The sequence below is a fragment of the Sesamum indicum genome, linkage group LG8 (genome assembly GCF_026168435.1).
Source record: "Sesamum indicum cultivar Baizhima isolate 11 linkage group LG8, ASM2616843v1, whole genome shotgun sequence".
Classification (NCBI taxonomy): Eukaryota; Viridiplantae; Streptophyta; class Magnoliopsida; order Lamiales; family Pedaliaceae; genus Sesamum; species Sesamum indicum.
In genome coordinates this window covers 4,515,013-4,524,501 of record NC_142664.1, presented here as the reverse complement: position 1 = coordinate 4,524,501, position 9,489 = coordinate 4,515,013, and the positions used below count along the sequence as shown (strand labels likewise).

The following is a 9,489-nucleotide window of genomic DNA, read 5'->3' as shown; positions in this document are numbered from 1 at the left end:
AAGAGAAAAGAGAAGAAAATATATTCTATTAAGTAGTGTTTGATAGGTCTTTAACTACCCTATTTTGGTGAAAAATTAATTTACCAGCCATTCTGTGTCACGCAATTCTTGCGTTCATATAATAAATAATTTTTTATATTAAAAAATATATTATAAATAAAAATTAAATATACAAATAAATATAGTATATTAAAAAATAAAAAAAATAATTTATTAGTTAATATATAATTTAAAAAATTAAATAAATTAATTATCTTATTAGTTAAAAGGCATTTTTTACTTTTAAAAATTGGTGCGGCAGTGTCATTAATCATCATTTATTAGTATGGAACTCCTTTCTTTTTTATATTAATATAGAAATATAGATTAGAAAAATAGAAAATTAAATTTTAAAAATGTAAGTACTTAAAATTTTCGGAGGAAAGATATTAAAAAAAGCATTGCCTATTAATATTTTTTATATATTTTAGGATTAAATACATTTTACACCCCTAAATCATATTTCCTACGAGTTACAAGGCCTGAAATCCCTAACGTAATGTTTGGATTAGTGTTTTGGGTGTTTTTGTTTTGGTGTTTTGGAGATAGAGAGAGAAAAATAGAGATAAGTTAGTATGTGTTTTGAGATAGATTGTATGTTTGGATTTGTGTTATGATATAATATAAAATAGTAGAAAATAAGTGGTGTTTGATGTTGGGATTTGGGAGACAAGAGTTACTGTTCATTGTCAAATCATGTCCTTTAATATATATATTTAGTAATATATATATATATATGTATGTATATAGTATTTTGTTTGTTTGTGAGGTATAATATATATATTTATGTTAAGTAATTTTTTTTTATTGAGGCATTTATTTTTATATTTTAAACAATATTTATAATTTAAATGCATGATTGAATACATTGTAGTATTGTCTCTTAAATGGTTTTGTTAGACTTTATATTTGGAATAAAAAAATATAATATATTAAATTTAAATAAAAAATTTAGAATTATGTATGTATTATTGGTATATTGTCCTCAAATTTCAAATTTCTTAAATATTTCATTGAAATAGGAAAAATTATAAGTATAAAATATTTAATATAGTCTAAGTTGAAAAAATTTTTAATCAAGCGTTAAATGCTCTATATAACGTGTTGAAAATAGATTCGTTAAAATTTTACATGCGAACAGATAAATTTTATTAGATAATTGAAGTAATAAAAATACGAATTAGATATATAGTATTGATATATTGTCAGTAGTGTACGAAACTACTACAGTATTTTTCGTTAGGTAGAAAAGTTTTATATTTCTTAACTAAGTAGCATTGAAAAATATCTTTAATATCAATGATTTCATAAGTTAATAATTATTTTTTAGTAGTAATTATTGCTTACATTTCACATATATTATATATTAAATAATTTTTTAAACATATAATGAAAATAATTTAAAAAAACAATTAAATCTCAGTTGCTTTGGTGTTGAATAGATTTGTTTAGATTAAATCGGTTAAGTGAAAATTATTTCATGGTCGTTTATATTCGTGGTGAAAATAATTGCTTGATAAATCGAACAATAGCCACTTTGCATTACGCATGCAGTAATGATATATTGCCCAATATTTTTGAAATATTTTTTACAAATATTGTTTGTCATGTAAAGAACGATGTGTTGAGTAAAAAATACATAAATAATTAAAGGTCAGTGAATAAGTATCGATTAGTTAAAAACAGAATAGAGGAAATATTTTACTTGTACCATATAAAGTTATCATATTTTTAGGGAATTGTTAAAATCTTAAAACACATCGGCACAACATATAAGAAACGAATGCGTTTGACAATGACAAACTGCTCGAGTACTTGTTCCAGCTTTACTAATTAAATCAATATTTGACGTAGAGTTTTCATATTCGGCCATTGTAATTCTAAGGACCGTCACGCCGCCGTGGTGGGAGTCCCTGTGGTCGGCGTGAGCGTGCTGTGCTGTCGCCCTCACTGTACGACTGGTCACCCCATCCTGCTGCACGCCAAATCGACGAATATAATTAGTCCACGATCTAATTTCCCCCACTTCTGAACCCATGTCAAGACTGCGTCGTGCGACTATCTGGGTACTGTGTGGCATCGGTGGGGCAACATCGCCACGAGCTACATGTTCCACTGCATCCCAACTGGCAATGTGTGTATGCGTCTGTGCCGATGGGGCAGTAGAATTCGATATGACAATTGGTGCATGCTGGCCTCCTCTCACCGGAATACGCACGGTGTGACTGCTCTCGCTGTCCGGTGCATCACCGTGGGCCTCAGCAGGAACATCTGGCAACATCAATGGGCCCCAAACCTCTAGCATACTGGGATAATGTGGCTCTGGATAATGATAGTACCGTCTAGCCAACGGAAAGTGCTGCAAAATGGTCAATTGAAAGGTGTTTGTGCGTTGCAAAATAATGTATGTAGTTTGAAATGACAATTGTTAAATGGATTTCATTACATTTGCAATAACATGACGTACCTGTGACGCGTGTGGTTGTACCTCGGAGGGAAACACCATAACAAATGTTTCAATATCATAAAAAACCCCTGTTAGCTGAGTGATGCCGTGAAACTGGCGAAATCGATTTTTAAACTCGTAGAACATAGCACGGACTTGCTCTCGTGTGTAGGGATATCGAAAATGTCTTCGTAATGCACGTGCCCAATGACCCATTTGTGTCTCTGCAAGTGCATCGTCTCTCATGGGCGTTCTGGTGTTGTCATCTAGTATCATCCACATGAAGCGCTGCTCAACATTTAAAGTCCAGTGATCCTCCTGTGGAAATCCAGCACTCTCTAGATATCTACGATATGCCATGTCTGCACAGAACAATGGTCAGAAAATAGTAATGTGCAACGTCGTACCATCTGCACGAGTTGCTAATGTATGAAATGTCATTATTGCTTGGATTAATGCATCACCTATTTTATTCAATGTCAACAAATATATTTCATCGTCTCACCGATCGGCGGAAATGGAAAATTTTGATCTTGTGATACTGCATGGTCCAGGACCCGGGCATCGGCGGCACTTCCTTCCCAACCCCGCATAGACATAGGTGAAATTCATATCGAAGTCACATATTGCTAGTACATTCTGTGCAAGGAGACCTTTACGCGACCGGTACCAGTTTTGGTCAACTCGAGGGACCCAAGCAGGTATCAACGTCCCATCCATCGCTCCGACACAGTCCTTCATCGGACGCGCAATGCACAGTTTAGTTACATTAATTACTTAGTATGTGAAATACTAGCTTCCATTAATTACGCTATGAACAATGATGTGGAAACTACTGAAATGTACCTTGAAGTATGGGTAGAAATCACGGTTACTTGCCACTCTCGGATGTGTATTCGTAAAATCCGGACGAGTTATTAGCTCTGGGGCCATTGCGCACAAAGCAGAAAGCACACGATGGAATCTACGATGAATAGTCTCCAGTGAGTGTTGAAATCGCTCCATATTGTCGCAGTGTCTTTTATGCATGCCGACCGTCTGCATGAAGAGTGCAACCTCCTCGATTGAGGTAACCCTGGATGTCTGACAATGCGGCAGTAACCCTCTACAAGTTAATGCATCAACCAAAGCATAGAAGCATGGCTTGGTCATTCGAATATTGTCAAAAAAACGTCCTTGGTGTGGGGTTGTCATTATCTCAGCAACCCACTCTGCTCCCTGCAGTGCTGACGTGTTACGTGGAACATTTTCCCTAAACAATTCTGGGCATATTATGTCTCTAAATGCATAAAATTCCTCTGGAACATCAGATTCGTTACTTCCTGGAGTCCCTGGGCTATCACCTGCGGCGTTAGACTCCAAATCTCCACCAACATTCGAGCTGGCCATATATCTAGTCGTTGATGAATTTCTAAATAGAAACATGCAAAAGTAGTGGGTAAGTTACATACAGTAGACGTACGATGGATAAGGACATGAAACTAATTAAAATTTTACAAACTTGGTATGATTGCAATGTAAGTAAACCATACTGGCATAACTTTGCATAAATTAACTAGTTGCAACACAATATTTTAACAATCGGGCATTACATTCACTTGCCCAATGAATACAACCAACGGAGTTTATTTTCGTCATTAAGACGTAAGAAGATCGTGCGTGTGCTGTGACTGTGAAAGCGCTCTAACGCGGTGGTGAATATAATGTCCGGCAGATCCTGAAATTTTGTCAACTCATCTACGCACCGCTCAATCGATTCAGTAGCTTTGGGCCCAGTGCGGTCAATCTTCCCTTGCAGTGATTCATTCAACCTATCCATTGTCTCACACTTCTTAGCGTGCAGTTCACTAGTAGCACGTCGGGACCGACGACCGCTTCCAGACGGACCAGCAGACACAGGCGCTGATCCGGTGAAGAAAAGAATTCTTCCCCAGACGTCATGGGCTGTGATTGAGAGAATGCTGTATCTTCGTACTCGTCCCGTGATCGACGAGTGCCCGAGTGAGTGCCATCCATTTCTTCATCATCTACGTTGTTGCTGTTATGGACGGTGCGACGTTGTTGAGATGATGAACGAGCGAGCCCACCAGTTGCAGTGTTACGTGAGAACATCTGTGTGCATAGGTCAAATCGTTGAAGGCCATGCTGGACAACTTTTTTATAGTCTGGATTTTCCTGCAATCATTCACCGATTGATAGGACATATTATTAGTTTGTGAAAGAGTACGTTCGTTGCAGGCAAGAGAGCCTTCGTCCACGTTAAGAGAAGACAGAATGAGAGCACAATATTTTTATTACCCGATATAGCTCCTCCAGACGTCCTGCCTCATCTGTTATGGTATTCAATTCTGGGTCTCACCCCCATCCGGTACCCCTGCTAAGAATGTCGTTCAACAGATGCCAAGCACGACGAAGTCTGTTAAGTTTGCCTTTTAATTGCGCCGGCGTAAACCGACAACCTTGACCCGTAATTGAGTTCATTATGTCGGTTATACGAGCCCACACCGAAGGTGGGAATGTGGATGATTGGAGTCGGTGTGTGATGAACTCCTCGTGCATTAATTCAATGAATACGCGTTCCATTTCGGAGTTCCATACAACTTTATCATACCGAGATGACTGGGAGGAACCAACGTCGTTTGGGTATTGCATCTTTGTGGGTTTGATTATACATGACAGTGTCATAAAAAATAAGCACGATATTTGAACAATGCTACAGTTTAAATAATATTTGTCCTAAAGCAGAAAATAGATATTTATATCACATTAAATGTAAAAAAATAATTGATTATATATTAATTGTATCATATTAAATATAAAGTAATAACGTCTCTCAAAATATATTTAACTAAAAAGTAATATATAAATTATATTTTTAATTTCTTTTCTTCACCAGGATTATTTATTTTTGTGTATAAGATAAATGATATTGTCCGATTAAATTGAAATGTGAGAACTAAGTCATATTATACAGTGACATCCCAGTACAAGATAAATTATTTGCAGACCGTCATTTTTTTATAGTAAATCATAAATAAAAGCAATCCTTAAAGGATTCTAAATAATTTGTGTTTGTATCATGGGTGATTGAGTTTAAATACAGCTAAGCTGTTTCTGCTGTTTACTTTATAGAGCAATTTGTCAACTGCAGTTACCATTTTTGTTAGTGATTGAAAATCCCCCTTTTTCTGTTTTCTCAATGAAAAACTCATTCATTGGGCGTAATTAAATAAATCACCCTAAGCTGCCAAAAATCACCCTCATTCTTTGGTGTTTGTGCAGAATGATGATGATGGTTTTGGGGTGTGTGGGTAATATTTAAAAAATTAGGGGTTGTTTATATAAATGGTGTTGATGTTTTTCTATAGATGTATGTATAACTTTTCAAAAGGTAAGAATAAATTTTATAAATAAACCAATGTTAAAAGGCATAGATATAACTATTCTTATTAAACTTTTTTTTATATTTTTAGCGAAAAATTCAATTTATCGAATCAAAATATCTTAAAAATTTGTGTAATTATCGGAAGTGAATCACAAATTACATAAAATGAGATAAATATTTATATAAAAATAAGATAAAACGTCACCATAAAAGCAATCATTTTTTATAGTAAATCATAAATAAAAGCAGACTTATAAACAATCCTTAAAGGATTCTAAATAATCTAAATCTCATTTTAAATGAAGTTTTTCTCTTCAAAATATTGATAAATTTAAATTTTTATATAAAATTATTTATAATTAATTTTGTAGATCCTTCTGTCCAAATGTAATATCAGATGAATAATATATAAATTTGATATCAAACATCCTCCAAACTTTGAATATATATATATATATATATATAGAAAATAAATAAATATTATTGAATAAAGTAGGGTTGGTGAGTTAGATGGAATAAGACATAATAATGTCGTGATTATGGAAAAAAATAAATAATAATCTGAGGGCAAGATATTCATGCAATGGTCTCTGACGGGAAAATCATAGTAAATCGTCTCAATTTGATGCCCGAGGTGCAAATGATCAACTTAATATTTATATTCCGAATTCAAGCCTTTTCAGATTTTCTCTACCACTACTCGTAAATTAGCCTGAGTCTTCGTATCACACTTATGGACCCGAACTTGGGTGGTCTATCCATGACCAGAACAAACTTGTGCTCAATTACTTGTTCAATAAGGATAATGCAAATAAGCTCAACACAACAATCCTAATTTATGACTACCCAGGAGCAACATCAAAAAATCCCGGATTCAGTCGGATATCATCCAACTGTACTTCAGAAAACTTCCAAGCAAATCAATTTTAAAGAAAAACTAAGCTCACACCCATCATGAGTAAAAAGCATTTACAGCAAAGCAGGGTATAGAGAGCCATCAACACCCAATGTAATTATCATAAGATCATAAACCAGACATGCAAAATAGCAAGAAGATATCATTTGCATTTTCTTCATACAAATTAATTCTCTCACACTCTTCACTGCCAAACAGAGTTGTAATCATTCACAATCCAAACATGCACAAATCATATGAATGTAGCTCACATAAACAAGAAATAATTAGCAACTTAGCAACTTAGAATAGACGGCTTATGTTGGCAAAGAGACTTAATTTGCACTCATTGATAAGTTCTCACATGGCATCCCAAGCTTACATTTTCTTAAGTACATATTACCACATATCTATCTTTACAGAACCAACTCCAGAATAGATCATAACAAATAAAGAACCTAATAATCCAATAGATATGCAAGTTTCATGAGACAGCTTTAGCTTAAATAACCACAACCCGAACTCCACCTCACGGCTTGGTGAGACATAGCAAACAACATAAAATCAGAATTATTAAAGGGATTAACAAGTACCTTTTTCAATCAACGTACGAATATGATGGTTCACAAGTAGAACACCAACAAAAGTGGAATGCAAGCTACCGTTCCAAGAGTGCTACACTATACGTACTGAATAACCAATACAAGCATTTGTACTTTGAAGTTTAGATGCAGTAGTGTTTTTAGAGAATGATATGAATGCTATATATATAGACAAAATAAGTAACATATATGGTATAGTCTCAAATAGGCCAAAAATCACACTGTTGCCATGTGAAGCATTCACAAACAACTTGCAAAATAATGGACTGCAGTCAATGCAGCAAAAAGCAGAGCTGACACAACAATGCCTATCAGTCATGCACTACACACTAAAGCTTAAAAGTTAAATAATGGACTGCCACAACGGTCCAATTTCAGTAAACATAATGATAAAGCTGTCACTGAAATGTTATCCAAAATAGTAGTAGCAGAAAATTGCAGTGTATAGTCACAATTGATATACACTTCAATACTTATTGCAATAAATACTTATCACACTGCAGCAAAACATGTATGTATAGTGCATCGACACTATATACTACAACTTGCCCAAATCAATTTCTTAAAATATGTAAAAAAGAACTTCAATGTACAAATCAGTGATAATTCTTCTCAATAACCCACAAATTGTTCATCAACAGAAATACATTGATACAAATATTTCATAATAAAAAAGAAAAATCCTAAATTTAAAGAAAGATTAACAGTGCAGCTGACCCTACCGTCTGACCAAGCACTGGAAGCGCAATACCGCATTCGCCATGGCTGGCATCGTTTTGATCTGCATTCCCATCACCATGAAATCTGTCAAGCTCGAGCAACGTCCACATCTTCCAGTTCATCTAATTCCCTCCCAGATCTGGTGCAAGAACTTTGGGAACAAGGATTATTAGTTTGTAATAAGTTTTGTAATGCAACTATAAAAATCACATTACCTTCTGTAATCAATTTTCGATGGTGTATTTCTGGGGTACTTTTATTTCTGAAACAAGTGACTGTGAGGGCTGAGGTCTCCGTTTGATGAAATAAAAGACGATTTACACCAATTACTTAGTAGGAAAATGTAGAACATTGCAAAGAAAGAAAAATAAGCTCTATCTCACAGAATGATCCGAATAAGAATCACAACAGCAACTAAACTAAAAGTATAGAAATGTTGAAGAAACAAATAAAAAATAACACTTATTGATATAAGGTGCTCAGCAATAAATCAAAGCAAGAACTCAGTTCATGTGAAATCACAACCAAAACCAGGTGCAAATAAAACAATATATAAATATGAACTCGCTCTGTACACTTTAGCTTTGGTCAACCCACGCCAAAATCTAAAAAGCTGGCATATATAAACTAAACCGACAAATTTCCCAAATCATACCACTACAAAAGATCATGAAACCCATTAGAAATTTAACACTTCTACTCCACCGCATGCAGGAATTAGACAAATCTAGGAAAAGATCACAACTTTACCGGTGTAATCCATATAAAGATCGCGACTTTAACCTAAAATCATCTGAATTAGAAGCTTTGAACACAACCCAACATCTTAAACCCAAGAAGAATAAAGAAAACAAAGAAAATAAGGAAAAGAAACGCGACCAGAAAAACAAAAATGAAGAAGAAAAGGAAAGAGAGAAGAAAGAAGAAAGAAGAAAAGAAAGAGAGAAGAGACAAGGCTGCAGAGAAAAGAAGAAGAGAAGAAAGACGACAAGAAAGAGAGAGAAAAGAAAGGAGAGAGAAAAGAGAGGAGAGAGAAGAAATTAAAAAAAAAATATAATATAACTTGCACACCTAGTGAAGGTGTGCAAGTTATATATACAAACACCATTTTGTGTTTTGGCCCATCTCTAAGATGTCTTCATTAATTGGGGATATCCCCCCGACTAGAGGTATGATTTTCTGTCTTATGTGCATGATGAGGCGAGACACTGTACAATACCTAGGAATAAACCCTGATAATGAACGAACAGGCATCTGATAGCTAAAACAAGCCTCACATGCCTCTTGTTTTTCATGCGTCTCTCATATATTTATCCCCGTGATCAAAACTTTTAATCTTGGTTTCAAGAAAATACAGGAAAAACCTAGAAGATTACCTTCCCCTCAAAGAGCATCCTAAGTT

At 34.6% G+C, this 9,489-nt stretch overlaps 1 long non-coding RNA gene across 2 annotated transcripts; it reads right to left on the bottom strand.

The window, feature by feature from the left end:
* Positions 1 to 7,906: 7,906 nt before the first annotated feature.
* On the bottom strand, positions 7,907 to 9,121 carry LOC105158214 (uncharacterized). 2 transcript variants are annotated; one of them, XR_016066891.1, is made up of 2 exons: positions 8,303 to 9,121; positions 7,907 to 8,238 (listed from the first exon to the last, which is right to left on the bottom strand). It is a non-coding gene; the product is annotated as an uncharacterized LOC105158214 (long non-coding RNA). The 2 variants fall into 2 exon arrangements; XR_016066892.1 differs by having other exon boundaries at positions 7,907 to 8,226.
* Positions 9,122 to 9,489: the final 368 nt, after the last annotated feature.